General features: G+C 40.1%; 1 protein-coding gene across 4 annotated transcripts in view; it reads left to right on the top strand.

Annotated features, from left to right (window-relative positions):
* SLC16A7 (solute carrier family 16 member 7) overlaps positions 1-25,300 on the top strand; it is a 171,694-nt gene that overhangs the window by 31,877 nt on the left and 114,517 nt on the right. For all 4 annotated transcript variants that reach the window (XM_036991969.2, XM_036991970.2, XM_073213356.1 and 1 more), the window contains one exon: positions 23,233-23,272. The gene's annotated coding sequence lies outside the window, so the exon portion shown is untranslated. The remainder of the gene's footprint in view (positions 1-23,232; positions 23,273-25,300) is intronic.

The following is a 25,300-nucleotide window of genomic DNA, read 5'->3' as shown; positions in this document are numbered from 1 at the left end:
ACTGTCAGTACCATTGATACTTAGCCTGTCCTTCAATGGCAGCTCAAATTCCACCCTTTTTAATAATGCCTGTCCTGATGACCCCAGCTAGAATAATCTGTTTCCCCTTTTGAATTTTCATAGCACTCTCTGATGGAATAATGCTTTTGGAACTCACTGTATTTTATCTTGATTTTTAAATTTTTTATGCATTTCATATAAACCTTCTGAAGAAAAGCCTGTTTACATCTTTTTATGCTATACAATAGGTGCTAACATGCCTTATACATAGTAGGCCCAAATCAACAATTGTTCAAACAAGGGACAAAGGATTGAGAAGTGGATTAGCACTGTGAGAATTGTTCTGCCCCCTGAAGCCCCCTTCTTTCTCCTTATTATACCATGAAAATCCAACAGAAAGGACAGCTGCCTATTGGGGTCACTTTTCCTTGACATGGCGCATTTCCTTTGGGAAGCTCATAGTACTTTCTTGACCTTGAGCATTATTACAGCTTAACAACCAGTTGCATATATTCACTAGAGGAATACTCTTACACTAGGAGCAGATTTTCTGCCTTTCCTAGGTAAAATGTAATCCTGGACATTTTACAGGCAGTAGTAGTTTGAGCAGAGTTGGAAGATCATGTTTTAGAAGCACTGTTGACCGGTGGTATGCAAACTTGCCACTAAACCTCTGTGAGGCTGTCCCCTCATCTGGTAAAGGTAGGTGTCGAAAGTATTACAAGCATTGAATGAAACACATGGAAATTACTTGGCTCATACTGTCGACTCCCTTCTTCCAACGAATGGCCATGGGCTAAACAACTGCAATGATTCTGATTTAGTACGGAGTTCAGTAGTGCTGTGAGAAAGCCTAACAGCATAGCTCTGTAACCTCAACTTTTGAAAGTTGTCACATCAATGGAATACATGCATTTGATTATCTACAGTTATTTTTCACAATAACTGGTGATAAACTTGTAAGATCAGAATTTAATCTCCCCAGATGCTAGTGAAAGGTTAAGCTAATTCTCTGATAAGAGGATTAAATGATTAAAATCAGTGGTTGCATGGAACCCATAGCCTTCAGTTTTCTTTTTGTCAAGTCATCTATTTAGAAACAAATCCTACATTTGTTTCAAGGGCATATAGCCCCCCAAATTTGACTGTATGTGTATTGTATTCTTTTTTCAGGAGATGTTTATAGTTATGTGACAATCATTTAGGTAGTCATAGCTTATTTATGGTTAAAATTCAAAGTTAGAAATGTTTCAGAGTCATTTTAAGGCCAGGGGTGAGGTAGAGATGATGGAAATATGCTCTCAAGCTGCATCAGTTTGGCTTCCAGAAGGTTCTGACATGATACAAGGCTGTTCCTTCAACTCTTATTAGGAATTGGATTTATTTTCTTCCTGCATTTGGGTTCATAGCTCAGGCAAAGAGAGGAGCCCTTCTGTTGCTCAAATAGGCGTTTGGGAAGAAAACAGATTCCATTCTGTACTTTTGTTTGTAGCAAAATGGCACGTTGGTTACCTAGTGAAGTCAAATCTCAAGAATTCTGAGATATCAAACTTGAAATAGGTGGACACATCTACCAGGAAAAGAAAATTGGTACGGGATTCAACAAAGCCTAAGAATGCACTGTTATATTTACATTCAGATAGCCACCAGGAAATATTAGGGTTTGTGCTGTCTGTTATGTGTTGTTATATATCCCTGCTCACTGGTTCATTTAAAACATATATTGAGTACTTACATGTGTGGAGCACCGCTCTGCATAAATGTGGTTGGGAAAGTAAAGACAAAGAAAACCTGCTCTCTGTCCACAAGGAGGTAATCAGTGTGTGTGTATTTGTGTGCATGTTTGTGTGTATATATGTAGGGGGAGGAGTTAAGTAGGCAGATAAGTGAGTATGGTGTCATACAAGACAGAAAGTGAGAAACACGCAAAGGAGAGAAACAAATCTGAAAAGGTTGGGGTCACATGTTGATGGGAAAGTGCCTTTGCATCTGAACCTTGCAGGTAAATGGGATGAGTGAAGGTCACACCAGCAGAGGGAAGGTTGGCACTGTAGCACAAAGACCAGGCATGAAAGGGTCAAATTAATTTAAATTCTATCTTCATTACTGAATGAATGGAAGTGAGGTGGATTAGAGCCAAGGAATTGGGTATTATTTCACTTTTAGGCATATTTAACAAAATGTTATTTTAAATGTGTAACGTTAGGTTTAAAAGGGAGTTAATCTGGTTTCCAACCCTGACTTTCTCTGGATTCTTTAAACCAGTCTAGGCTTTTCACCCTCTGCACTGTTGATGTCATGGACTAGAGAAGTCCTATTGTGGTGGACAGTTGTTGGCACCTGTGTTCTTCACGCAGGACTGCGCCAGGATGTTTCAAGAGGGACTCATTCTCATGGTCATGTAGGTTTTAATACTGCTTTGCATGACTCTACAAATGCATGAGCCCCCCTTAAATTTTGAGCCCTTGCCTCACCATAGTCTAGGCAGTGCCTCTATCCACCAGAGCCAGTAGCTGTCTGTAATAGCCAAATATGTCTCCAAACAATGTCAAAGATCCCGGGGTGGCTGGAGTGGGGGTATGTGGGACAAGAGCCATTGCAGTAACTGGAATAACTCAGCATATTTCTTTTTCATTTGGAAAATGACTAGAGTATCAGCCACCAGTGTGACCCTTTTTTACTCAAAGTAGCAGCTAAATATAGGTATAAGTGGGACCATGTATGAGTGCCTGAGACACCCATGGGGAGTAAGGGATTCCAGAGAGCTGTGAAAAGAAGCTGCTATGATTCATAGGCTGGTGGGCATGGGTATTGGAAGAGACCAGGGTTAGTATTAAAGTTACCTAAAGGTGGGGAATCCATGCTGCCATCAATAACGTGTCTGACTTCTAAGCCTTGGCTACATTGAAGAAGAATAATTGCTGTCCATCTTGGGCCAGAAGTAATTTCCATTGAGGAAAGGACGAAACTCAGCTGAAAGATCGTTAAGATGTTTGGGTTCTAGTGCAGCTGGTGCACTTAGGAGAATGAACTCTTCTGTCAGCTGGTGTTAGTGAAAATTGTATAATACCACCAGAGTTCTTTTTCTGAGGCCCTAGGCTAGACTATCCTCTCACCATTATTATTGTCATGGAGTCATTAACTTTTGCCATTAGAAACTATACTTATACTAAAGGTGTTACAGCTGGATGTATGTGCTCCAAATTCTCATTACATGTTGCTGACCTCTCTCTATAAATCTCAGCTTGGAGTTATCAGCTTTCTACTTTTTGGTCCTAATTGGAAAGTTCTCTGCTATATCCAGGTACAAAAAGCTTGAATGTCTGCCCCTTATTAACATTGCCTTTGTGACTTATTTCCTCAATTCTCTTTCTGTTGGTCGTCCAGCTGAAACAAATTCCTGTTTTATATACAAACTGAACTTATGGTAGAACACATTTCAAACCATGCAGTGCCAATAAATGAGAACATAGTCTAATACTTCTACCGTTAGTGCATATTAAAATGTTTACTAATCAGTTACTTGCACACCCTTTTTTCAGATAATAACATAGAAATAAATTCATGAATTTTTCAGCACTCTGAAACTCATTTTATGGCTTGAAAAGCCCAAGTGTCAGGTATACAATAGTACATTTCATGAAGAGTTTGCAAAGAAGTTGTGTTATAGTTTCTGAAAGGAAAGGAGCGACACACAGCAGCAATTCACCGGAGAAATCCGCTTTATTAGGGAAAGGTGCTGGGTTATATAGGAAGGGGCATGGGGTGATTGTGGTGTTACTTCTACAGGGCTGTTGGCTGTTGGCTAGGTGCTGGGATTGGGAGGGGGGCGAGAGGTGACTGGGTTTCAGGTGGCGCCGGCAGGAACCGAGGACCCCGAAGAGAAGCCGGAAGTTTGCCATCTTACTGGTGGGGGCCCTTCATTCCCCCCTTTCTCCTCTATGGGGTTGTGGACATTGCTTTCTCTCTGACTGCTTCCTGCTGAACGGGGGCGGAGAAGGGAGTGAGGGCTTGAGGATTGGGAGGAAAGGGTTGATAGGACTCCCCACAGTAAGGATGAGTAGATGTGGACTTCTTCAGGTTGGAAATCAATGAAGGTTCCCTGTAACCATAGGTCGAGGACCTGTTGATTCCAATGGTGCCAAGAGGATGTGGGTGTCAGGAGCCAGGCGTCTGCGGCCATTGTTTCCAGGAACAGTTTCCAGCGGAGAGAGGGGTCCATCTCAGCGTGTGGTGAGGAGGTTACGTGAGGGTGAGGGATCTTCGGTGGCCAGAAGCTGGTAGTTCCTGAGTAAAAGCTGGTTGAAAGCTTGATTAGAGATTTTTCCGATTTGGGATTTGATGAACTTTATTATACAGGGTAAGAAGAGACAGGTGAGAAGAATGATTATTATGGGGCCTGCAATGGGCCAGACCCAGGTAAGGAGGGGGTTTGTTAGTATTGAAGAGAATGGGTTGGAAGTGGAAGCAGAGTGGAGACTGGAGACAAGGTCGGTGAGTTTGGTAATGTCAGTTTCTACAATGCCGGATTCATTGATGTAATAGCAGCACTTTTCCCGGAGGAAGACGCAGGTGTCACACTTTTCGGCTGTAAGCAGATCTAAGTCCCGCCGGTTTTGAAGGGTGACCTTAGCTAGCGAAGTGACCTGTCTTTGGAGAGAGGCTAGGGAATCGGCAGTGGATGTCAGGGCTCTCTCAAGTTTGGCGTTGAGATCTCTAACTGCCCATAGAGAGTGACCCAAGGCTCCTCCCGAAAACCCTGCCCCAATGGCTGAGGTGGTCAAAGAGATACCGACCATGATGGGAAGGAAAGCAGCCCTTTTTGTGCGTGAGGGCAAGGGAGGTTGGAGCTCAAGGAATTCTGCCATGCTGTAAAGTGTAAGCTGTGGGATTAGGGTGACGAGAATGCAGGGTGTATCGGAGTTGGGAGGCAGTGAGTTGAAAAGACTGCCATTACACCAAAAGAAGTGTCCCGGTTGCGTAAAAGTCTTAGAGCCGGAGGTAGGGGTGTGGATAGAGAGGCAGTGAAGTGTGCTGGAGTGGGGAGGGGTTGGGCCTACACAGTGGTGGATGGTGAGATTATCTGCGTATTCTGGTTCCCATAGGGGTATGTCTGCCAGGGGGCAGAGGGGTTGTCCTTCTGCATGGAAGGAGTAGTTGAAAATATTAAGGGGCATGGCGGCCAGCAGTGGGCGCTGTAGTGATGCACACAAGAAACAATTGGTGGTGTTGAGGGTGTGGTTGAGAAAGATGGTGGTGTCTTGAATGAGCTGTAACCAAGAGTAGGAGGAATAAGAAGATGAAGAGGTGCCGTCAAGAGTTTGGATAATGACTTTTTCGGAATGTCTGATAGCTGATGCAACTTGAGAGATCTGGGAGTGAGAGGGAACATACTCTTGAGAGATATGAAAGGTACCATGGGGGGCAAGGATCCCCCGTAGTAAACTGAGGCTGTGACTCCGGCGGCCCATCGAGAGTCCCAGGGATCTGGGATTGATAAGGAGAATGAGCCGTTGGGATATTTCATGAAACGGTTGGAGGAGTAATACTGTGGGTACTGGAAGTTACTCATGTAGTGAATGGCGCAAGACCAGTAGGGACATCCCCTGTAGGTGTCTTGCCATCACCTGCAATAGGCTTGTCTTTGGTCATAGAGGAAGCAGAGGTAGGGAGAATAAGGGTAGCTGCTAGTGAACACTTTGGTGGAGGGAGGAAAGTGGAGGTATAAAGGCTCAGAGCAACCTTTCAGAGGGCAGTCTGATGTGGCAATGAGGGCAGTAACTTTTGTTTGATGCTGTGTGTAAGTCTGTCTGACTGAATCGCCATACAAAGGAGGCTGGGGTGGCGGGGAAGACAATAGGAATGAGGAAAAAATGCGAGAGAGTGGTAAAGGAGGAAAAAGTCATGATTTGGGTATGGATGGCAAAGGGGGTGAACGGGAGATGCGGAGTTTCAAGTGATCAGAGGGATGAGGCATGGTAGAGTAGACAGCGTCTTGAGCTGTATCTGAAGGACTCTGGATTGTGACTGATGGGTCTTGGGTGTCCAGAGAAGGTGGGTCCTGGGTATTTGGTTTCAACTTGGAGTCAGTGTACAATGTGAGAGATGTGTCCTGGGCCAGAGTGCAAGCTCTGGTGGCTGCAGTGAGTTCGGCCTGTTGATTGGTTGTACCAGGGGGTAGGGCTCGTGCCTCAATGTCATCTTTGAGGGAGACTACTGCGTATCCTGTGTAGTGGGTGCCCTCATGTTTAAAGGAGGACCCATCAGTAAACCAGATGAGGTCGGAGTGTGAGAGGGCTCCTTCAGAGATCGTGGAGTGGCATGGAAGGAAGTTGTGAAGGGCTTCCAGGCAATCATGCGAGGGAGTATGAGGAGAGTAGGGCAGAGAAGAGTGGCCGGATTCAGGGGCGGGCAGGGGAGGAAAGAAATGTCTGGATTTTGGAGGAAAGAGGACAGTAAGGTCAGGAGTCTGGAGGGAGGGAAAGTCTGTAAACTTTTGTAGGTTAAGAGGTCTTTTAGGTGATGTGGGGACGGAATGGTAAGGGGCGCCCCGAATGTTAGTTTATGAGCTTCTTTCTGCAAGAGCTGCCCAGCAGCTAATGCCCGTAGGCAGGGGGCCCATCCCCGAACTGTGGGGTCTAATTGCTTGGAAAGATAAGTTACTGGGGCAAAGGATGGGCCATAATATTGGCCTAGGACTCCTAGAGCTTGACTGGACCTCTCATGAATGTATAATGAGAACGGCTTTGACAAATCAGGAAGATGGAGAGCTGGCGCTTCCACAAGGGCTTGACGGAGCTTAATGAAGGAGTGTCGGGGTGAGGAGGATAATGGTTCCTCAGGGGGGCCCTTGCTGAGGTCGTATAGGGGTCTTGCCAACAGGGAGAAATTAGGGATCCATGCTTTAAAATACCCAGCCAGGCCTAGAAAGGAAAGGATTTCTGTCTTGGTTTTGGGAATGGGCAGGTCAGAGAGGGGTCGTTTTCTGTCTAAGGTAATGGATTTTCTTTGTTGAGACAGAAGGAATCCAAGGTAAGTGACAGAAGGGGAAGAGATTTGAGCTTTGACGGGGGATACCCAGTAACCTCTGGAAGCTAGAAGGTTAAGTAGAGGGGCAGTGTCAAGTTGAGACTGTTCCCACGAGGGACTGCAGAGTAGAAGATCGTCTACATATTGTAATAAAGTGGACTTGGAGTGATCAGATGAAACTGTTTGAGGTCCTGAGCTAGGACTTGTCCAAAAATATGGGGACTATCTTGGAAGCCTTGTGGAAAACTGTCCAAGTAAGTTGTTCAGAATGTCTTGTGCATGGGTCCGTCCAGGTGAAGGCGAAAAAATCTTGGGAGGAGGGGTCCAGAGGGATAGAAAAAAATGCGTCCTTGAGATCTAGGACTGAGAAGTGGGATGCTGAGGCAGGGATCTGCGATAAAAGGGTGTATGGATTTGGAACTAAGGGATGGATAGGGACAACAGCCATGTTGATGAGGTGAAGGTCTTGGACAAGGCGGAAAGATCCATTGGTTTTTTTAACAGCTAATATGGGGGTATTAAATGGGGAGTGAGTGGGTCTGAGGTAATTTTTGTTTAAGAGATCTTGAATGATGGGTTGGAGGCCTATGAGGGCTGAGGTGGTTAGGGGGTATTGGGCCTGACAGATATACTGAGAGGGGTCACGTAATTTGATAGAGACAGGAGGACATAGGGCCACGGAGGAGCTTGTAATGTCCCAAACTTTGGGATTTACAGGGTGTATGAAGGCAGAACCGGAGCTTTCATTGGGTAGAGGGGGTTGTCGGCTATGAGGGCCATCAGAAAGGGAGTACTGGGGGCTGTAGGAGTGGATATAGTTATGGAAACGTGGAGGAGAGAAGGGATGTCCCATCCTAGTAAAGGGATGGGACACTGGGGCATAACCAGGAAGGAGTGGGAGAAAGGTATGGGATTGTCTTGGATTGTGCATAAAAAGGTGGGCGGGGGGGCTTAATGGGAAAATCTGTTTACCTCTTACCCTGACTATAGGAGTAATGGCAGGCATGGTAGGGCCCCGGTATTCTCGCAAGACTGAGAAGGTGGCTCCTGTGTCTAGGAGGAAGGAGATGGGGCGACCGTCTACTGTTAAAGTAACCCTGGGCTCCTGTTTGGTGATGGAAATGGTCGGGCGAGAATCCCCCGGGCCCCATCAATCTTCTTCTGCCAGCCCCACTACGGCGGGCTTAGGATGGGGGTTGTTCTTCTAGCCTCCCCTTCTTTGGGTGGTTGGGAAATCAGACCCCCAGTGGCCCATTTTGTGGCATCTGGGGCATGGGGTGGTAGGAGATCTGGGGGAGGGGCATGCCCTTGACTAATATCCCTCTTTTCCGCACTTGAAACAAGCTCCTGTGGGAGACTTGTTTGTAGAGGGGTGCCCAAGTTGTGGTTTTATCAGCTAGGCCAACATTTGGAAATTGGCCTGATCAGCCTTTTGTTTACGGCATTCTTTCTTCTCCTCCCGGTTATGGAAGACTTTAAAGGCCACTGTTAGGATCTCAGTCTGTGGGGTAGCGGTGCCCTGTTCTAACTTTTTGAGATTAGCTTTAATGTTGGGGTAACTTTGAGCTAGGAAGTATGTCATAAGGACATGTCTTCCTTCAGGTGTTTCTGGGTCCAGGCTGGTATACTGTAATAGGGCTTGAGTGAGTCTGTCTAAGAACTCGGAGGGGGTTTCATCTCTCTTTTGAATTATGTCTTGGAGCTTTTGAAAATTGACCACTTTACGAGCTGCCTTTTTCAGACCTGCTATTAAGCAGGAGGCAAAAATATCTCTAGAGCGGAGACCCACGGCGGTGTTATAATCCCAGTGTGGGTGTTGTTCTGGGACAGCAGTGGGGCCAGGGGGATAGGTGGGGTCAGTCCTGTGGGTTTCGGTAGCGTGCGTTTGGGTCAAGTCCCAAACTCGTCTATGCTCTTCAGGGAGGAGAGTATTGGCCAGGAGCATGAAAATGTCATGATGTGTGAGGCTGTAAGACTGGAGGGTCCATTGAAACTCCCTGATGTATGTCGTGGGGTCAGTGGAAAAGGAACCTAGGCGTTTCTCTAGGTGGGCTGAATCTCCTAAGGAGAAAGGGACGTGAACGCGCACGATGCCTTTGGATCCTGCTACCTCCCGGAGGGGTGCGATAATTTTGGGAGGCCCTTGGGACCAAGTCTGAGGGGGACTGAAGGGTTCTGGCTCAGTCTGTGGGGGAAAACAGGTGCTGGGGGCAAAGACGTGATAATTTTGGGAGGCCCTCTGGACCAAGTCTGAAGGGGCAAAGATGGAGGAGGCTCCTGGAACTTAGTTAGAGGGGGACTGAAAGGCTCAGGCTCGATCTGTGGGGGGAGGGGGGGAGGGGGACGGAGGAGGAGGGGGTGAGGTGAGGGAGGAAATGGTGGTGGAGAGGGGAGAGGAGGGGGAAGGTAGAGGACGTGAGGCTTCTGCGGGGGTGGAGGCAGTGGCGTGTAGGGTGGAGGGGTTGTAGGAGGGGGAGGGGCTGAAGGGGGAAACCTGTATGGCGGAGGCTCCTCAGCTGGGTCAAAGGTAATTGAAGAGGGACTGGGAGTGTGGGGAGGGGAGGGAGACAGCTTGCAGGCTAGGAGAACTTGGGGTGGGGAGCAGGTGGTGCAGAGGCTGGGATTTTGGGCTAGGAGGCAAAAAGCTTCGATATAGGGAATCTCCTTCCATATTTTCAGGTGCTGGCAGTAGTTAAAAAGATCGTGAGTGATGTTAGGATCAAGAGTTCCCCCTGCAGGCCATTGGTTGTTATTGTCTAGGGGGTATGTCGGCCAATCTTGGGAGCAATATTTACAGAGAAGTTTTGGTTTTATATCAGGCGTTAGGGAGAGGGTAGCCAGATGCTTAAGCAGGCATTCAAGAGGTGAACTTTCAGGGAGGGATGAGGAGGCTCCCATGGCTAAAGGACAGAGAAGGAGACAAACAGGGGAAGATGAACGGAGATCCTCTGACTGGGAGCAGACCGCAAGGAGACAAAGGGCGTCCCCGATGACCCTTGGTGGTCTGCGGAAACTCGTATACGAGTCGGAATTTCTTAGGAAGTGTGGGTCGTCACCCAGACTTCTCTAAGAAGGCAGAGTGCTGGAGTCACGAGGTACCTATTACTAGGAATTTTCGGCAGACAGAACGGATTTTGGCGGACAGAACAGAAGGAGGAGGGGGGAAAAAGGGTGTGTTCTCATCCGCAAAGGAGTCACCTCGTTTATGGCTGTTGGAGGGGGGCCTGAGGGTCCGCCGCAGCCGTGAAGGCCTGAGGCTGGGAGAGTTCCCTCCTCGTCCCCGAGCGTCAGGGCCTTGCCGGACGATCGCGGTCAATGCACTGCGATAGCTCAGGGCAGAGCGGCCCACTTCAGGGGAAAACTTACCTAAAGGCCAGAGAGGAGTGGTGAGTGTGATGTGCCAGCGCCAGAAAAAGAGGACGAGGGCAAGCTGCTGCTGGTGTCGGGGGGGAAGACGGGGCCCAGTTGGGGTGTCCCATCTGCTGGGTTTCGGCACCAAAGAAAGGAAAGGAGCGACACACAGCAGCAATTCACTGGAGAAATCCACTTTATTAGGGAAAGGCGCTGGATTATATAGGAAGGGGCATGGGGTGATTGTGGTGTTACTTCTATGGGGCTGGTGGCTGTTGGCTAGGTGCTGGGATTGGGAGGGGGAGAGAGGTGATTGGTCTTCAGGTGGCGCCGGCGGGAACCGAGGATTCCGAAGAGAAGCCGGAAGTTTGCCATCTTACTGGTGGGGGCCCTTCAGTTTCCTGAAACCTCCCTATACTTCAGGTGGATTCTAATTTGGCAAGACTCCTTGTAACTTGATTCATCTATCCATCAGAAAAAATATTTCTCTGAAAGAATCTTTCTGTTTCCTATTTGAGTCATATGTTTCAACTGTTGATTTCCCTGTGGTTTATTCCCATATTCTTAAGAGGTAGGGAGTCTATAGACTGTACTTAGAAACTCTAAACATTCAAACATCCATGTTCTAGGTTCTTTACCTATATTAATAATGGCATTCTGGAAATCAGTTTCCCTCATAAAGATTCATCTTAAGTACCACCTTTAAAGTACTTATGTTTTTTAACCCATATTTAAATATTTAAATCATTATTTCATGAATTTCCACTTTCTTTGAAACAGGTAAGATTTGCTGAATGTGAGTTTATTCTGCTTGTTTCTTTTATTTTCTATAAAAAATGGATTAAACTATTTTCAAATAAAGGAAGCTCGAGCTTCATGTGCTCATGAGATAAAATGATCAAAATCATAACACTTTCTAAATTAAGACTGATGTAGAATTATGATAGTTCCAAGAAATTAAACATGAGCCCTTCTTTTTTCCTGTGATGAAATTATTTTTCCCCACATTAATGTCAAGAAACAAGAGGAAAAAATTTAATTTAGATAAATTCCAATCATAGAAATCTGAGGTTCAGCTAACATCCTCTTTTCTCCAATGTATGGAACAAAAGTTTTCCAGGCCTTTTCTGAAAAAGTTATTCGACAGAATGTTCAGACTGTGTGCTTGTCTTCTATTTGGTGACAAAATCTATGTGTACAAAATAGGAATCTACTGTTTAATATTGACTTTTGCAATTACAGGGGTGGTGGGCAAATTCAGCTGGAGAGACAGGAGATAGGTTAAAAGATAAGCATATTAAAAATTTTATGAGTTTATTTGAGCAAAAATCTGTTGGAAATTGGCAGTATCAATTGGGTTGGATTAGGAGCTCTGTACTGACATGCACTTGGGAGAGACATTTATAGGGAAAAGGTGGAAGCAAAGTACTGAAATTATTGACAGGCTGCAGCTTAAGTCCTAGTTGCTTGGTTGTGATTGGCTGTCTTTAGTGTTTTGATTGTGGAACCTTCAGGCATTTACAGGCTTAGATTTCAGCATTACAGCTACCTTAGTCGAATGGCTTCCCGGTTTAAGTCTACAGGCAGTCTGTACTTTAAATATATATTATGAATTTGATTACATGAATTTAAGGTCAGAGATTTCAACTTTGATGTAGCATCAGACACTGCTAAGCCAAACATTCCTGTCTGAGCACATCCACTTGACATATTTTTCAGATAATTTGTAGATTATGAGAAAATAATTATTGGTTTCAAATGACTTAGAAAATTTTGTTCCTATTTCCAGTATGGGTCTGTACCTGTCAAGGACCCCTTTGCTCCTGTCTTTATACAGAAAATAGACCATACTAAGGGTTAAGAACAGTCAGCTTCCACTTTTTGAGTATTAAAAAGAAACTATCAGCATGTCACTGCATTCAAATGTAAATCCAGTCTTATCTGATTTAGTAGAATGTTATCTTTGTGTCAACACACAGTTCAGATTGCCTTTAATGACAGAAGGAGCTTCTGCTCTGTTCTTTTTATGCGTGCATTGGAAGACAAAGAAAGAAATATGTCACAAATATTTAAATTTTTCAGAAGTATATAAATTTAGGATGCTACAAAATATTAATCTCAAATCTAAAGTATTCTGTATACATGGCTACAGCTCAAAAGACATAAATAGAATGCTGTTGGGGCCAAGAGGATTTTTTGCCCCCAAATATTTTGAATTTAATAATAATCTGACCATTTATAGGGACTGGCCATTTCCATCTTTGTTCCCTTGTGGCCTCACTGCTTTTATCATTCTCTTTCTTTTTCCTTCCTCCCCTTGCCTCACAGTCCCCTGTAAACAGAAATGTATCCTACTGTCACGGTCATTCCCTTCTTTTAAATTGCCATTATCTTCCAATCTTGAGTTTCTTATTTTATAGACGTTACAATTCTCAAAAGAGAAGAGTTATTAAAATAAAGCTTTTAATAATATTCTTTTTCCTGTTGTATTCTGATGGCTTAATTTTTTGGGGAAAAAATAATTCTGTGTGTCATGCTACTACTCAGCTGTCTGAAAGTAGCATATCATTTATTCTTTCAATGACCTATGAGGTATTCCTATTTAGAAATCAGAAGACTTTGATTTTTAGGGGTTAATTAAACTTTCCAAATTCACATAACTCTTTAGTGGTTGACCCAAGAAAACACAGATCCTGACTCTTAATTCCTAAATACTCTGCAAATAATTCTTGAGTATCTTAGATTTAAACACGTCCTAAATACTTCCTCCAGGCTGTCAAGTATAAATACTAAAATCTCTTCCACGTTAATCTAGAAAAAAGTTTTACCTGTTTCAAAAAAAAAAAAGGTGGACTAGAATCTCTGATAGCTGTGTTGCATTTAACTAACACAGGGAACACAGTGCTCACTACTCATATGAATGTCAAATTATAAGAACAGCATAGGCATCCTCATATGTCCTGATGGGTTGGTACATGTTTCTGTACCTTTTCTATTTGTACTTGCATTGCATTATGCCTTGTTGTTGGACATGATCTGAAATAGAATATTAATTCTTATTTCAGCATCAAATTATCGATTTGCTTGCAATCCTAGCCATTTTTTTTCATTGGGAACTATCAACTCAGTAATACATACCTGAGCAAACTTTATAACCCTTTTGGGTCATGGGCTTTGACCTTGAAGCCTTTAACTCATATGTTACCTGTATTTTCCAAAAATTCTTAGCAATCTCCAGGACTTCATTCAGGAACTGAAAGTGAACTTTTAATAACGCTCTTGTAATTGTTACCATCTTTCTTTGGTTTTACCATTGTTTATTCTGGAGATTAGTGTGCAGTTTGCTCCAGCAATTTTTGGTGCAAAACAGTGCACAGTTGTTCTGTCCTGTCTCAGTCTTCCTCTTATAATGTTCTTACAGGTACTACTATTTATAAGCAGTAAAAACAAAAACCAAAAAGCACAAAACAACCTAGAAGTACAACACAAAACTCTTTGTAAAAGTAAGAGAGTTTAACCATGCAGTAAAATCAAAGTGATGTATGAAAAGCCAGGTTTGTCAATGAAGAGTGAGTCATTTTCACTGAATCATTCTCATCATCGACTTAACAATTCACATCTCTACGTGTTGCAGCATCATCAACAGCTGTTGGCCTATATTTCAGCCTTGGGCCCAATTTATATGGTTTTAAGGAAACTCAAGAATATTTCTAGAAACAAAGGAGGCATTGGACTTACACAATTAGTAAGCAGATCAAAAGGAAACTTGTGATATATTCTGTTTTTAATATTGGACTTCTGGGGCTAATTTCATTATTTCAACTATGACCCATTCTATTCAGTTTTAGTGAATGTCCCTTTTTGTCTTTGCAAATGACTTGAATGCTACCCTGTGACAGAATAGAGTACTTTAGACTTTCATTTTTCCAAACGCAGTGACTGTTATTTTTGTTTGCTATGAGAAATTAAATGACAGATTCTGAAAAAGGTATAGTGCTTTTCCGAAAACAGTCTTGGATTCTTTCTACACAAATAACAGGAGGATCACACCTTTTGGCTACTAAAATATTTGTCATGCCAAGTGTTTGCAGTTTTGTAGTATTTCTTCTATGATATTTTTCTTTTTTACCATTTTGATTGGCAGATATAATGAAAGCCATTGGCAGCCCCTGTCAAAAACAAATGTTGCCATATATTAACGACTTCAACTACCCAACCTAATAGAGATCCTGATATTCCAAATGTTTTTTCTGAAAAACTTTTTTGAAAATTTAAACAGAATATTTTGTGCTTAAGAAAAATTCCTTCAGGAGCTTTTCAACTGATGTGCGGATTTTTTGTGAGGAACTGCATGTATGAAATAATGAGTGGTATGGGGAAACAGAAGTAAAAATGGTTTCCAGTTGAACAAACATTGAGGGGCAACATTTGTATGAATATTCTTTAGTATATGTATTTGTTTTAGTGTATATATATTTATATATATAATTTTTTTAGTATATACATATGTGCATATATATATATATATACACACAAATTATATATGTAACATATGCACATACGTATTATTTGAAACAATCATGTGTAAACTCTGAGTTTTAATTTCTCTGCCTGTAAATTGGAGATCTTATAGCTGCCGGGATACAGTGCAGTGAGAACTGTGTGAAGTGTACCAAGTATTTCTAAGGTAAATCTGTATCCTACCCCCCACTTCTTCCATTACAGAGGCCTTTCCTGATCACATTAGCTAAATAAGCCATTCCCTGTGCTCCTTATTTATATGATTTTTTTTGTTTACTTTAGACAAAGTAAATACAAAGCAAGCCTTTTAATTTGTCAGTTTGTGTCTACTAGGGCAGAGATACTGTGTATTCATTTGCTACCAAGTTCTCCTGAGTCTAGTCTTACACATAGTATGCATTCCTTTATTCATTCATTCAAAAGTGTTTCTTGAAACTTAACTTTGAGGTGAGGAAGGTGTGATGAACAAAGATGAAGCCCCTGTCCTCATGGGACATAAAACTAGTTGTATTAATAAGTGAATTTCTTTTTGGGTGGGTCCAAATGTATTCTGTATCTGTGCAATAGTTTCTAGGGCTATTATAATATATGTATCAGAATAGAAATAAAGCTAGTCTTTTTTTTTCCTGAAAATGTCTTCATAATGTTTCTAATTTTACATTCAAGGGAGGCATTTTAGCAGGGATATCTCCTTTGGGGAGAGTCTCTAACTTTATCCAGTATCACAGGTTCTTTACATTCTCTAGATGAGAAAACAGGGTTAGAGAGTTCAATCCACTTGTCTTTGATCACACAACTATTAAATACCAAGTCTGGCATTAAATCCATTCCATTTACATTGAAAAGTCTGTGCTTTGTTATGCTACACCGAGCTATGTCTGAGTGAGTCTCTGAGATATGTATATATTTCAGTATGGGTTTAGAAGGACAAACATAAATGTATGTGAATTTAGTTATCTCTTATACAGTCACTCATTCGTTCATTCATCAAACATTTCTTGGTCCCCTAGGCACTGCAGTGGGTACTGTATATACAACAAATAACACATCTTTGTGGAATTTATAATGGAAGAGAATGGCATTAGAAATACAAATTACTGTATAATAATTTTGATAAATGCAAGAAAAATACAGTACCATTTGTTAAGTAGATTACAGAGCAGGATTTGTATGTACTTGCTTTCCTGTGGGCAAATGTAATTTACATTATAGCTTACTGTAACACAAGAATATGCTCAAAATGGCTTTAGATAAGTGGTACCACACCAGTGTAATCAAGCTGAACAGTTTGAAAACATTGGTCTTCCAGCAGCTTTTCCATAGCACAAAGGGAATTTTGGTGAATTGAAGAAAATTATGATGTTATACCTAACAGGTTTTGAAAATTTACCAAATGTCACATCTGTAATTAAGCTTTGGAAGGTGACTTCGGAACTATCTCAACAATGGCCTATATCTGTTCACAAAAAAGCATTAACATCCATGGAGATGGTTATTCCACTGTCCGTTGAAGAGTATTATCTGTTCTGCTTTACCTCTGACATCTGGGAGATTTTGTACTGGAAATGTTGAGAGTGTTTGATAAGTTTGAATATTTGGCTTCAGTTATTGCTAGTATTTGGCATAAAATCATAATAGCAGTAAAGTGGGAATTTATATCAGTTAGGACTTAATAAAGCGACAGCCAAAATGAAACAAGCAGAGCAAAGCAATGTAAAACTTTGCCAGATGTTAATAACAACTTAAGTCCTGTTTTTAATGTAGTTCAAAGGTTATAAAACCCTAAATTCAGTTTGGGAGGTTACCTTATTTAATACTACTATTTAATATTTGATACTACAAGTAACTGGTATATAAGGAATTTGTGAAAATTGCAGAAATATCAGAGCCAGTGATCTCTACTTGATTTTGATTTTCTCTCCAACAAATGTGTGTGTTGTAGCTGGACTTCTCTTTCTGTCCTCCCCTTTCAAAAAATCTCTTCATAGATAGATTTCCGTGGAAAACTGGTGATTTTGGGACAGTTGGAGGTATTTTTGTAATTATCTGCAAATCTGAGAGTTTAAGACTATTTTTGAGCTGTCGGAGCAGTGAAATGCTTTTCATGAAATGAGAGTAAATGTCTGTAGGAGATAGAAATTTAGCAAGAAAGTATCATAACTGAAACTCTTTAGCATCTATCAATTCTAGATATTTCAAGGCTTCCTTACTCTTTAGCATCTATCAATTCTAGATATTTCAAGGAACTTCCCTGGGAGTTCCTTGCCCTGTCAACTCTGCTCCCTGCCATCTTCCTTTTGTCTTTTTATGTACTGCTCTTGCAGAGGAGGAACTCTTAAATAGGGTCTTGAGGAATCTATAGGAGCTTGTCTAACAAGAATAAGAAGAGGATTCTTTGATAGACCTTGATACCTACTAAAGTAGAAGACACAAAGGTATACAATATTATGGGATGAACTGAAACTGAAAATGCAGTGTTGTTAGATCATATAGTGCAAGGGAAGAAGTGACGTTAGAGGAGAATGAAGGGGAAAGGGGCCAGATTAGGTGGCAAAACCATTAATAGGCAAGAGGAAATGGTTTCTTATCAGGTGAGGCCCTGTTTGGTGATCAGGAGGGGGCTTTTGTACAAGTACCAGAGGGAATGAATGAAGGACTAACAGAGATGCTGAAATGAGTACAGTACAAACGAGATAATGTATGCCTCATCTGATGGTTTTCATTTTCTCTGTGATAAGAAGTTGATTGACCATAGGTGATGTCTAAGGGTGGCAAGGTAATTTGAGGAGAGGGGAAGATGCATACAACTGTAGTATAAAGGAGAGGAAGATACCACCAAGTGTGAAAAAGGTGACTGGAGAGGCATTGATGGTCCTGCTAAAATTGAAATATATAGTGATATCAATTTGTACAGTTTCAACTTTTTTATTAAAACTCTACTAGTGCTATAATTGTAGGGCCCATTCCAAGTTTGGAATTTTAAGGTTCCTTGTTATAGGAAGACAAAGGTGTGATAATATTGGTGATTATAGGTGACCTTAATGTTTACCTAGTACTTACAGTGTGCTAGTAATTGAACTTAGTATGTTATATACATTGCCACATTTATTCCCTTCTTTCCTATCAGGTATAAGTAGAATACCCATTTTTAAAAAAACAAATTAAGGATCCAGTTAGGCAATTTTCCCGAAGGTATTTTACTAATAAATGGCAGAACTGGGAGTTGACTGAAGACCCAACATTGCAGCTGAGCAGAAAAGAAATCGAGATTGGAAAAGGGATGGCAGGTTGGGAGATGTAAGTGTCAAGGGGGTGGAAAATTACAAGGAAATTCCAGAAGAGGATTGATGGAAGTAACATTTTCAAGATTGCCTAAAAGCTAACAAACTAATTGGGAAGTAGAATTTCAGTATATAAGGCTCCAGTGGCAGGACGTTCAGCTTGGCCATTAGAGCCATCTAAGTGGCGGTGGAGGTCATGCATTCTTTGTTTAGAAGAAATGACCTAAAAGCTGACGAGTCCAAGTACTCCGGGTGATACAGCTTTTGGGGAAACGCACTCAAATGAAGAAAGATTTCTTAGAATGGGTTGAAAAAGTAGTGATATGAAAGCTGGAGTGTAACTAAGATTATGTTGAGCCCCTGTTCTGGATTTGAAGGTATGGATGTGCATTCCAGAGGACTTCATATAGATTAGGTCTTCTAGGAGAAAAGAATGTGGAGACAGCTGAGTGTCCACATTAGGGAAGAGGACGTTTGTTTATAGAAAAGAGTGGGAGCTCTAGAGGATTAAGTGGAAAATGTTGGGAAGGATATCGAGAGGTGGGTGGTAGGGTGGAGAATATGAACCAAACGGGAAGAAAATACATAGCTGTGTGAGTATGAGCTTGAGAAAGAGGGTTAGTGTTTAGAGGACAATTTATTTAGGTCTTGAGAGTAATAGAGACAAGAGGCATCAGTGGATTTGAGGGTTCAAATTTGTAAGTGGAGCTTTGGTTTAAAGATGTTTTGTTATTTTGATTCCAAATAGTGCTGCGACCTAACTTCAGCCACATTAATATTTGATCTAAGGGAGGGTGGCTCTGTCTAAAGTTCCATAGGTTTTGGGCCGACACATTTAACCCTCTTGGTTTGTTTAATATAAGATCTTGATAAAATTAGCTGGATCTTCACCTCTGGTTTTGTGGCCTTACTTAATAGTATTTCACTTTAAAAATTCTGAACTTGATAATAGTACTTATTTCATAGACGTATTTTTATAATATTTCAGTTATTCAAACATTCCATTGTATTGACTTAATACTTAGTGCTCAGGATTTACATATCATCTTTTGATTTATTAGGATAAATTCCTTCTTAATGATATTGCTTTCCATCACTGTATTTAAAAACAGCATAGTCTTACATTAATTTGTACGTATATGGCACAAATTAAGAAATTTAAACTGGTTCTGTAGATTTACTTGTTTCACAGTGTATGAAAAAGAAAGGTGGCTTATATAAAATAAAGGTGATATGACATCACCAAATGAATTTTCTCATAAAATTCATCAAATTGGAAGTGTTCGTACATTCCACATAGTCCAACCACCCATCAATGGCTGATGCAAATATTCAGGGCTTTTCATGAAAGTTATGTCTCCTAACTCTATGGTAAATGTGGAAAGGGTGAGCATGATTGAGGTTGAAATATTGCCCCTAAAAGTTTGTAACCCGCATGTTTATGCAGCAATCTGAGCTTTGACAATTGAATAATAATAATAATAATGGCTTATTTTCCCCAGAGATAACTCTTGAATATCAGACATAGGCTTGGCAAGGGTATGTGGTATCCCCTCGCCAAAATCAGTTCTCAGAGGAGTCCCATATTTCCAAAAGAACAGTCTGCTTTCATGTCCCTGCTGTGCTCAGGTGTTGGCTGAGAGCAGCTGGTGGGAAGTGTGGATGCTCTGCAATTCAGCATTGGATTTTACAGCTCAGCGGCCTGGACCTTTTGTCAATTTCACTCCCTTTAGTTGGAGGTCTGTGAGGCACATTCTTAAGAGCACCATGCCATATTTGTCCACCCTACCCACGTGTAAAAATATTAGTGCTAAAGCTCTGGTGTACAATTTGCTTCATAGATTAGAAGATAAATGTCAGTTTGGCTGTAGGGGAGACAGCAGCTAACAGAAGCTCAGCTGTTGGTGTCTCTTCACTTTTTCCCCTGCCAGCCATCCTCAAACCACCCCCACCTGCATTGTAGAAATAAACATGGTACCACACCAACAGACAGGCTCATTAAGATATGCTTTTGCTGACTGTTTTGGATTTGTCCCTCTTGATGGTGTATTTTCAGTACAATACTAAAGAAATTATATTTGTCTTCAATATTTGTTGATTTTCTTTTATCTTTGACTTCCTCAATAAAGAAGTGCAGACAGTTTATATCTCCATTGCCAAGATAAGGAAACAAGATCAGTGTAATCAATACTTTGCTAAAGTTCTGTGATCAGAACTTTCTGTTGCTTGTCCTAGTGTTTTCTCACTTTGTGTTCATTATAAAACACAGTAAATCATTTTCTTAGGTTGTTCTCATGTAATGTTATTGTGCTTGTTTAAAAATTTTAGGTTATAAAAATTTCCAGAAGTTGGCGGTGGAAATGGCTACACACAATAGCTGTAAATAACATTTCTGTGGTTGTACATAGCAAGGCTCTGGAGAGTCCGTCCCTTGTGACTTTCAAAGATCACCTTTGGTGGTTGTATCAACTTGAAAGGATGGATTTGTTTTTGAATATCTAAAAGTATGACATGGTGTCTCATGCCTGTCATTTTAACAGCGAAAGGAATGTTGTTTTTTAGCTTTGCCGCACTGCCCACCCTCACATGCTTCAACCTTGGGTCAGTCAGCCACTTAGCGGCTGACGTGACCTTGCATTTTTGTTGTGTTCATTAATCACTCACTTTAAGTTCTCTTTTTGGAGTGTTTGCATTTGCTTCCAAAGCAAGCCTGTTTTCTGGTCTTATGAGGAGAGCAAAGTGGGAAGAGATTTAAAAGAAAATAATTGGTGGGTCCTCAGTTATTTTTGGCTTTATTACTAATGCAAGCTATTATCATAAAGTATGGAAGTATGATTGAGGTATCAATGAATAATTCATTCAAGGAAGTTTTTCTTAAGCCTAATGAACACAGAGTATTACAAACATGATTGTATGATGTTGCTAAATTAGAGGGAAAAATTCTCTCCTAGGAGAGTGGAGTTAGCTGCTGTTTCTCCTGAAAATTTGAATGTGGATTTACATAGTGTTAAATATTCCTTTTAGCTTTACCCTGTTTTCTAAAAGAGTTCATTGCTTTTGGAAGACTTTTTGTCCATTTTTTCAAATTTATCAATAAAAGTACTTATTTCAGGTAATGTAATTTTTCAATTTTATAATTGTGGATGATAACCAACCATGTATAAGCATGAATAATATATTTCCCTCTTCTGTGCTGTACATTCTTAGCCCCTTTAATAAATACCTTTGTAAAATTATTTTTTATTTATGTCTTAATTAAAATTAGTTTATCAGTTAGAAAAGATCATGACCCTGGGTAATGCATTTCAGTTGCAACTGAATTCCTCAGTCAATTAATCATGAGATGACCATATGCCATAGAACTTTACAACACTGTGGAGTATTAAAATAGCAATATTGAAGTAGCTGCTGGTTCTTTCTCAAGAATATGGCCATTTAAATCACCTAATTCTGAAAGTACAGAATATAAAATATCATGCTTTTTCCTACCTGACAATTAGATAAGAGATTGGACATTAGCATAGCCTTGCAGGGGCTTAGAGATTCTTTTTGTTTTTGTTTTTTTTTCCTTCCCTTTTTTTTGTGTTGATTTCCAGTATATTGGTTCGAGGAAATTCTCTTAGGTTCTGGACTTTTCTACAAGTACATCTAAGCTTTGAATATTGGTTTTATATTAGGGAAACTATAAAACAAGTTGTTTCTTTCAGTAAACAAAAGGCTTTGTAAAACGTGTGTGATTAGGCAGGCATGTTTCAGAAACTCATGTATGTTAACTTCTGTACAAGGTGAAGATGAGTCAGAAGTTCAAAGGGTAGGAAACATTTCATTGTTACCATTTCTTTTTAAAAAAAATATTTGTTTAATGGATATGATCATATAACTGTCAAATCAGTCTTTTTGTTTTTTACGTGTCAGTCTGCAAACACCTTTTTAGGTCCATTTCTGTTTCTGTTTAAAAAAAAAAGTGCATATTAAAGCAAATAAGAAAGCTACCCTATTTTTGCATAGCAAAATACTATAAAGTAGAATGAACTCTTCTAATTTCTAGAGTAAAATCAGTTTAGACATTGAGATACAAAGTGCGTTTTGATACAAAGGAAATAAAATAAATAGTTGAGATACAAAAAAAGGGAAAAAAAACTTATTCTTAAATATGAATTAGGTTATTTTGTCTCACATGAGAATCATAATATGAGAGATGTTGCTTTTTTCAGTGTGGGATAAGGAATGTAGTTATGCAGACAAAAGCAGATATTGGCAAATAATACCAAGGTATCAATATATCTGTAAAAGAACTGAGTTCAAAATTATGTGTTTCAGTGGTAGTCCCTGAAGCAAGGAAGAAAATAAACTGTAGTAAGACATTATGTCCTTAAACATATTAACTTTATAGAAATTTTGTTTGTTGTGGTATAATAATGCTAGTACTTTTATAAAGTATATTTTGATATTGATTCTACATTCTTCACAGGTAGAACTGACAAGTTTTCATGTGATATTTACTAAATGAGGTGATTATACGTACATAGTCTGCTCATTATAATCTTGGGCCTTACACAGTAAGCAGTTCAACTGCCAATCTAAATTCCTTCCATTTAGGACTGCGTTGTCCAAGTTTCCTGGTCAGATCAGGTGACAGTACAAGTGCTGTCTTAATGACATTGTATCACCTCCATTCTCTTCTCTTTGTCTTTGCCCCTATGAAATATATTTAAGTAATCTTTGTACTACACTGTGCTACTACTGTAAAACTATGTTACTGTCTAATTTTTCTGGGTCATATCTAAAAGTTGATTAATTATATTGGTTTAGTAATAAGATAGGACTTGTATACTTAAATGTCTCATATTTTCCAAGACAGGAATCAGCAAGGATCTAATATTTATGCATCTATATTAATTAATATTTTTCACTATCTTAAGTAGAAACTATCAATAATAATAATTGTTCTTACTATTGTATTATTAGTGCTAGAATTTTGCAAATATTAACTCACTTTAGTAGTCACAATTTTGAGTTAAATATCACTATTTTCTGTTTTATTTTCCAGGTAAGAGGATTGGACAGAGAAGTCAAAGACTTGTTTTAAGGTAAATATAACCAAAGAACATGTAAGAATTGATGCCCTAATTTTAATGATCTTTTAAAAATGTTTCTTATTTATTGTTAGAGCTTAGAAATCTTACTGAAGTGCTGCTTCAAATTTTTAAATGAATTACTGTAAATAAAGTTTTAATGTATTTATTTAAAAACAAAGTTATTGCTTTATAAACACACACATACACACACACACTGTTATACATTATCTTACTGAAGTTAGGTAAAAGTCTCCTAAAAGTTAAAAACAAGTTGTTATTTTGAAATCCCAAATACTTTGGACGGCAGTGAATCTCTTTGGTGTTTTTGCAGAAACTCCTCTCTACTTTGGGAAATCTGACGTAAGACAGGAAATGTAAGGGCAGGCACGAATAAAGGCAGGCACCACAGTTACGATATGGGGTTAGCAGTGATGTGAAGTAATTTTACGAAATAATCTGCCCGTATGTAAAGAGGACCTTTAAATAAAATCTTGATTTAGAGAAGGCAAACTCCAGTTTCAGCCAGTGTGTTAGAAAGCTGCATGCTATTAAGTCTCTCAAAAAAGGAGTTGAATCCCTTTTTCATTTTATTTTAACTGCATCTCAACATGTAGATGGTTATTCTATTGTCTAATTCTTCCAAGAGTCTATTTTAAGATGTGATGCTTTCCTGTGAACCCTTAGATATGGAAATCTTGGAAACCAGACTCTAGGATATTCTGTGCCAATAATTCTGCTTTGTCTGTAATACCGTTTTCTCTCTGGTTATTCCAAGTCATGCTGCTTGTGGAATTGATAGATCTTAATGTGAATGGGAATATTGACTTGGCTGGTGTTTACATCTGTTTTCAAAAATAGAACAGAATGTAAAGTTGGTACTTTTAGCCTTTAGTCCTTCTGTGACTGTGGATTTTGTGTGATCTTGTTCAAGAGCTTAAGCTTCAGTTACTATGTATATAAAATAGAGCTGAATATAAATTCTCTCTTTATCAAAAGGGTGTAACAGGTAATAAAAGATAAATTTCAACAATAATAATAGCATTAGATTATGTTATTACAAATGTAAATTCTGGTTTTAAAATAAATGAGAAAGTTATAGCTATATACCTGTATTATTTACCTTAGTCATTTGGTATCCTTTAAACAAAGTAACTAGATTTTGAACAAAAATGATTATATTGGGATTTCTTACATTAATATATTTTATTTTTACAAGGCTTTACTACTCAGAGAGTCTCCACACTCATTATTTAATCTAATTTAATTCTCCTTACAATCTTGATGTAAAGCAGGTTACAGATTATTATCCCTCCTGTTCATATGGGAGCACTCATGCTCAGCACTTAACATGTCTTGTTCAAGATTCATAACTTGAAGGAAAGATCATTTGAAATCAGATATTCTCATAACCAGTCCATGCTCTTTTTTGAAAGTGTATTTAGTTAGCCAAATTTCCTTTTTTGCATTTGGATTGCTATACATTGTAACTATACTGTAAGAGCAGTGTGATAAATTGACAAAGTTGTATCACCTATTGGTCGTGAACAGTTCCTAGAGAGACAGTATCGTTACATTCTGTCTTCTACCTCCAGCTGATGAACAAATCTTGGAATATCTATGTGATAGGCAGAATAATGGCTTCCCCCGTCTAATCCCTGTGCGCTGTGGGTATGGGTAGTTATGTTACCTGATGAGGGAGAATTAAGATTATTAATTAGATGACCTTGAGATTATCCTTGATTATATGCATAGGCCCAGTGTAATCCCCAGGGGTCTGACAGATGGGAGAAAGATGCAGCCTGAAAAGGATGGTTTGAAGATGGAGAAAGACAGCCACAAGCCAAGAAATATGCGTGACTTCCCGGAGATGGGAAGGGAAAGGAAACCTTATCCTAGTGAGACTTCTGGCCTCTAGAACTGTAGGATCATAACTCTGTATTGTTTGAAGCCTCTGAGTTTGTGGTAGTTTATTACAGCCCAACACTGTAAGATTAGGCAAAGCTTGAGAGTAAGTGATTTATACCAGGATGACTTTAGGAC

The sequence above is a fragment of the Manis javanica genome, chromosome 10, assembly GCF_040802235.1.
Source record: "Manis javanica isolate MJ-LG chromosome 10, MJ_LKY, whole genome shotgun sequence".
Taxonomy (NCBI): Eukaryota; Metazoa; Chordata; class Mammalia; order Pholidota; family Manidae; genus Manis; species Manis javanica.
Note: the sequence above shows the minus strand (reverse complement) of the source record. Positions and strands in the feature narration are given on the sequence as shown.